This window comes from Dipteris shenzhenensis, chromosome 12, assembly GCF_047967505.1.
Source record: "Dipteris shenzhenensis isolate YYH24624 ecotype China chromosome 12, Dip_SZ_1.0, whole genome shotgun sequence".
Taxonomy (NCBI): Eukaryota; Viridiplantae; Streptophyta; class Polypodiopsida; order Gleicheniales; family Dipteridaceae; genus Dipteris; species Dipteris shenzhenensis.
The window spans coordinates 18,337,621-18,343,390 of NC_141607.1; positions in this window are offsets into that span (position 1 = coordinate 18,337,621).

Sequence of the window (5,770 nt, forward strand, 5' to 3'; positions counted from 1 at the left end):
AACAGGATCTCGTATGCAAGAGAGAAAAGCAGATAGTATGGAGAATCAAAAATTTGATTACTGTAGAACTAATACAATAGATGGCGCTGCCTCCCAACTGTGCGCTCCTGTGAAAGAAGCTTCGATGGCGAGTTGGAAATAGTAGAGGACGGAGGTTGGATGCTAAGGAATTAGGGTTGCTATAGCCAGTGATGAAATGGGATTCACGGGCTTGCTCTTATATAGCCACTAGTTGTAGTCGATTAGACCCAATTTGGTGATCGACCCAATCTTCCCAAAATGGTCGACTAGGGGTCGGTCCCAAAATAGGCCACCGACCACATGATAGAACTGTGGCATAAAATAGAGCAACTCACCTGCGGTATCCGTTCGGCCCAGAGCCATCCGGGATCATCTGGGGCTCCAAACGGGCCTCGCAACCCGAGAGTGGGCTGCCCCGAGAAATGCTCCATCTACCCTCAGTGCGGTCAATCATGGGATGCCTTCCCGCACTTGCATGTAGCCTAGTTGGCAGTGTGCCAGCTCCATCTAGCCATCAGGCCACACATGGCCCCCATCTGGTGTCCAAACCAAGACCTACCAGATAACCGAGCTACTAAAATGCCTTCTCCTCAATTGGGGTCTTACAAGTAGAGTTAACTAGTTCCCGCGTAGTTACACGAGAGTGGAGCATTGATATCTAACAGATCAAGCTGCCAATGAGTTGTTTGTACTGTAGGGGATCTGAAGCTAGAGAAGCATCAACTTGATATTGCATTCCATAGCACAACGGAGTGGCTTGCAATCATGTAGGTGAAACTGCTTAAGTACCATATGAGTGTACTTGCCCTTAGAAAGTGTAATCCATGTGGCATTTATCCATATTTCTATCCCAAGAAAGTCATGGAGTTCTCCCATATCCTTCATGTCGAACTCTAAGGTGAGCTGACTCTTTGCTTCTGAGATGAGAAGTCCATTGGAGCCGATGATGATCGTCATCAAAATAAAGCACTACAAGAGGCATGTCTTCTATAGCCTAACTGATGTAAAGAGATGGATTTGAATTTGATGGCTGAAAACTAGATGCTAGAAATTCACAATGAAACCTCGCATTGCATGCACGAGGAGCTTGTTTCAAACCATAGAGTGGTTTCTACAACTTGCAGACCTTGTGTTCCATCCCATTAATAGCATATCCCAGAGGTTTATCATGTAGATTTTCTCCTCTAGAAAACCATTGAGGAAGGCATTCTTCACATCCATCTGGTAGATTGTCCAATCAAAGTGGGTTGCAAGAGCTATGGCTATTCTGGTAGTGGTCATCTTTGCAACTGGTGCAAAGGTCTCCTCATAATTTGTACCATACTCTTGGGCATATCCCCTGGCTACTAACTTGGCCTTGTATCTGCCAACCTTGAGTTGAGTTTGACTTTGTAAATCCATTTGCATCCTATGGGCTTCTTCTGTGTAGGAAGATCTATCAAGGTCCAACTCTGGTTCTTCAGAAGAGCATTGTACTCTTCATCCATTGCATGTTACCACTCAAGCACTTGCATTGCATCTTTGACTTTGGCCATGAATCCATAGTTGCTCTTGTAGGTCCACCTCTAAGGTGCCTTTGGATCCATGAGTAGATCTTCTGAGACTTAGAATCTGAATGATATGACTGTGGTTCTTGTTGTATCCCCTATGTCAAGGACCTTCTCTTTGCCTTTACTCTGAGTGGTCATTGTGGACTGCATACTGTCTGATGTATCATTGGCACTATTGACAAGGGCTGGGTAGAAAACGTAGTTGGACTATCAAAGTATATAAAGCCTCATCAATGATAACATCCCTAGATATGATCAATTTCTGCTTCACTGGATCATAGAGTCAGTATGCTTCTGCCCAATACTACTTGAAACATATTTCTCTTTTTCTGCAACTGGATTTTGCTCTGGAGTACGAGGGGATGTAAGCTCCCTCTTAATCCCATGAGTATCACAGAAATGCTGAAAGTCATGAGAGAGATACTCTCCACCATTGTCAGTTCGTAGGCATTTAAGCGTTCTACCTGACTGATTCTCAACCAAGGCCAGCCATTTCTGAAATACCTGGAATACATCACTCTTCCGAGCTATAGCATAAGCCCACACTTTCCTAGTTGCAATCAATGAATGTCACATAGTATTCAGCCCCGCCTAATGACCGTGTAGGCATGGGACCACATACGTCTGAATGCACCAAATCAAGCATTTCAAACTCTTTCTTTCCCCTTCTTTTATGGGCTGATTTAGTCTGCTTCCCATAGAGACAGTGCTCACAAAATTCAAAATCAGAGAAACTCAAATGCGGTACATAACCCAAACGGCATAAGAGTTTCATTCCATTCTGGCTCATGTGCCCCAACCTGCAATGCCACAAAGAAGTGCTTGGCTGCTCGGTTATTGCAACAACATGATCAAATACCCCTGATACATGTAAGGGATACAAAGTCCCACACTTGGCACCCCTGGCCAAAAGCATAGAGCCCTTCTGAATTTTCCAACTCTGAAAGCCAAAAGTGGTGTGAAAACCAGCATCATCTAGCTGACCCACTGAAATAAGACTCTTGGTCAGCTTAGGCACATGTCTCACATGTTTCAAAACAAATGCAGACCCATTTGCAAAAGAAAACTTTATGTCACCTGCTCCCACTATGTCACATGCATAGTCATTTCCAAGATGCACACAACCTGTCTTTCCACTATCATAAGTGGAGAACCATTCCCTATGGGGAGTAACATGGAATGAAGCACCAGAATCCAAAATCCAATCCTGGGAATATGCATCATCTGAAGTGGTAAGCAACTCTGCAGATAAACTAGACATGAAGAGAACATCATTGTCACTATCACGTGTGACTGCATTGATTTCCTCGATCTTCACTTTTCCTTTGTCCTCCCTTGGACTCTCTTCCTTTTGATTTGCACCCCAATTTGCATTCTTTTTCTTATCCTTTTGCTCTCTTTTCAACTTGTAGCAATCCTTTTTCATATGGCCCTTCTTGCCACAATGGTAACACTCAATGTTCGTGCCCTGGATTTGCTACGAGACTTCCCTCTTTCTTGGGACTTCCCCCTGAACTGTGATCTGCCCCTTTGCACATTTAAGGCTGCATCCTGCTTGTTGCCATCCATAGACTTCCGTCTAATCTCCTCGGCCAACAAGCTACCCACAACATCATCAAATTTCAGTATTCCACCAGGTGCAGAGTTACTGACAGCTGTACGGAAGGATCCCATGAGGATGGCAATGAACATAAGAGAAATATTGCCTTAGTCTCCGCATCAAAATTCATTTTCTAAGCCTGAAGCTGGCTGAAAATAATATTGAATTCATTCAAGTGAGAAGCAATGGAGACCCCTTCCTTCATCTGCAGCTCAAACAACCTCTTCATGAGGTAAACTTTATTAGAGGCAGTTTCCTTTTCATAAGTGGCACACAATTTCTTCCACAAATCTTCCATAGTCTGCTCATTTACTACTGTGAAATAAACTGACTCTGCAAGATGAAGTCTAATAGTAGACTTTGCTAATGCATCCAACTCATTCCAATCATCCTCAGACATATTTGCAGGCTTAGCTTCAATCCCTGCCAAGGGTTTAATCTGCTTCTTTTGAATAAGCACATCCCTTATCTGTTCTTTCCACAAAGAAAAGTTTGTCCCATCAAACTTTTTAATGCTGAAAAACTCATTTTCAGGCATGGAAGAGGATGCCATGATGCAAATAAAGCAAAATCCCAAATGCTAGTGCCTGCAAGAGAGAATCACACCAAATACCAGGTGCACCCAAATGTGTATGCCACAATAGAGTGAAATATCACCAAAACTCAAAACTCAAAGCATCTGACTCATGTGCATATACTATGCATCCATATGAGCAAATCTGGCCCAAAAGAAAATGCCAATAAGTGCCAAATGACTCAAGCATAAACACTGTCCACTGGCATATGCATCAATAATGTCTCATCCAAGAGAGCATAGCACTATCAGTGCATCACCTACAATGTGTCAAAGCTGTCCCTCAGCATAAAATAGCATCCATGTGCAAAGCGTCCATAAAAATAGCATCCCACAAGGCAATTTGGGCCTATCAGCGCATCCAACAAGGACCGCAATGCATCCAAATGGCCTATAAATCATCCACTGCAACCCAATGCATACCACGAATGAGCGCACACTGCTCAAACTGCAACCAGAGTGATCTGCATAAGGTATGCTCAAGAAATCATAGTCCCACGGTAATGAGCGCTACTGAAAATAGAACCTGAGATGCTTCAAAACATGGGCGCCATTGCATAATCGGACTCAGCAAGAAAATCTGCAAATATCTCTCTTCTGCCAGAACTCCAAAATCCCAACCGATGAATGAGAAATGGGAGTCAGCACTTATCCATTGCCATGTGGCATAAATCTAAGGTTTCAAAACCTTAGCATGAAAAATGCATAACAGAAAGACGAAATCGAATACACAGAGATTTATAACTCTGAAAATCCTCCACCGAATCACGCAAGAACTGATAGGTAGGGGTTTTTGGGCATCCGGAACGCAATGGGACAGACGGTTTTGGAAACCGTGGCCTCAATCACTGGGTCCAACACACGGACTGAAAAACGTTTTTGGAAACAGAGCTATCTGTAAACTCCACCGGAGTGCGAATGATGAGCAACATAGAAGTTTTAGGACCTCTTGAGTCCACCGGAACTGACAGATCTGCAAATGGTTGCTCCAAACTTGAGTTCCAACACCCGGGCAAAAAACGCAGAAACTGACACAGAGAGCCAGAAATCCAATGAAATGATCGCGGATTCAAGAATAAAGGTGTTTCCAGGCTCCTGAAGTAATGTGGACACCAAAAGCAAGTAATAGTTGCCTCCACAAGTCAATACGGAGTCTCTGTCATCGAATAGAACAGGGAAAAGCTCAAAAAACGACTTTTTCTTTGAAAGCTCTTAACAGGCTCTCAAAACCACTTCGTAAAGCCAAAGTGACTTTTCCAAAGGTTCCTCCAAGGTCTCTGCACACTCGGATGCAAGTAAAGTCACCCACAAAGCTTCCCACAAAGCTTCTCGTTCCTCCCACAGAGCTGCTGAGCTTCCAAGCATTCACGCACGCTCAGCTAGATCACCCGAGCTCTGATACCAGTTGAGAGTGCTCTCAACGGAAGCAAGAACGGAAGAAGGAGAGAGAGAGACGAAGAGCCACACAAGTTTTGGTGGGTGCAGAACCACCCTAATCTTCTTTTTCATTCATTTATATATGTGTTTGAGTGTTGTACATAACTGGGGTTAAGGCACAGTGACCTTTAACCCCCACAGTTCTAACACCTTGCAAGTTATCTTTTGGTATGGAAATTATTACGCCCATGGAGTATGTGATGCCAAGCATCCGCATTATGGTTGAAGACAGGCTACTTCTATAAGAGTTGATCGAGTTCTGGCTAGAAGTGCTGGAGCAGCTCGAGGATGATCAGACGGAGGGTTATTACTTGACATAGGTAGTACAATCATGAAGAACAAGTAGCATGACGCGTCTATGACGGTTAGAGACCCGCTCCGCTGGGTCTCAAGGTTGGGATCATAGGGTTTTTTTAATTTCAAGGAGTAAATGATTTTATGGAATTTCAAATTGGATATTAGCATCACTTTTATTTGGAAAAAATGTTTGTGATAGCATTGCACTCTTTCTCTCTCTCTCTCTCTCTCTCTCTCTCTCTCTCCATCCATGTGAAAGTTTACAACTCCCAATATTTGTATACTATTAAC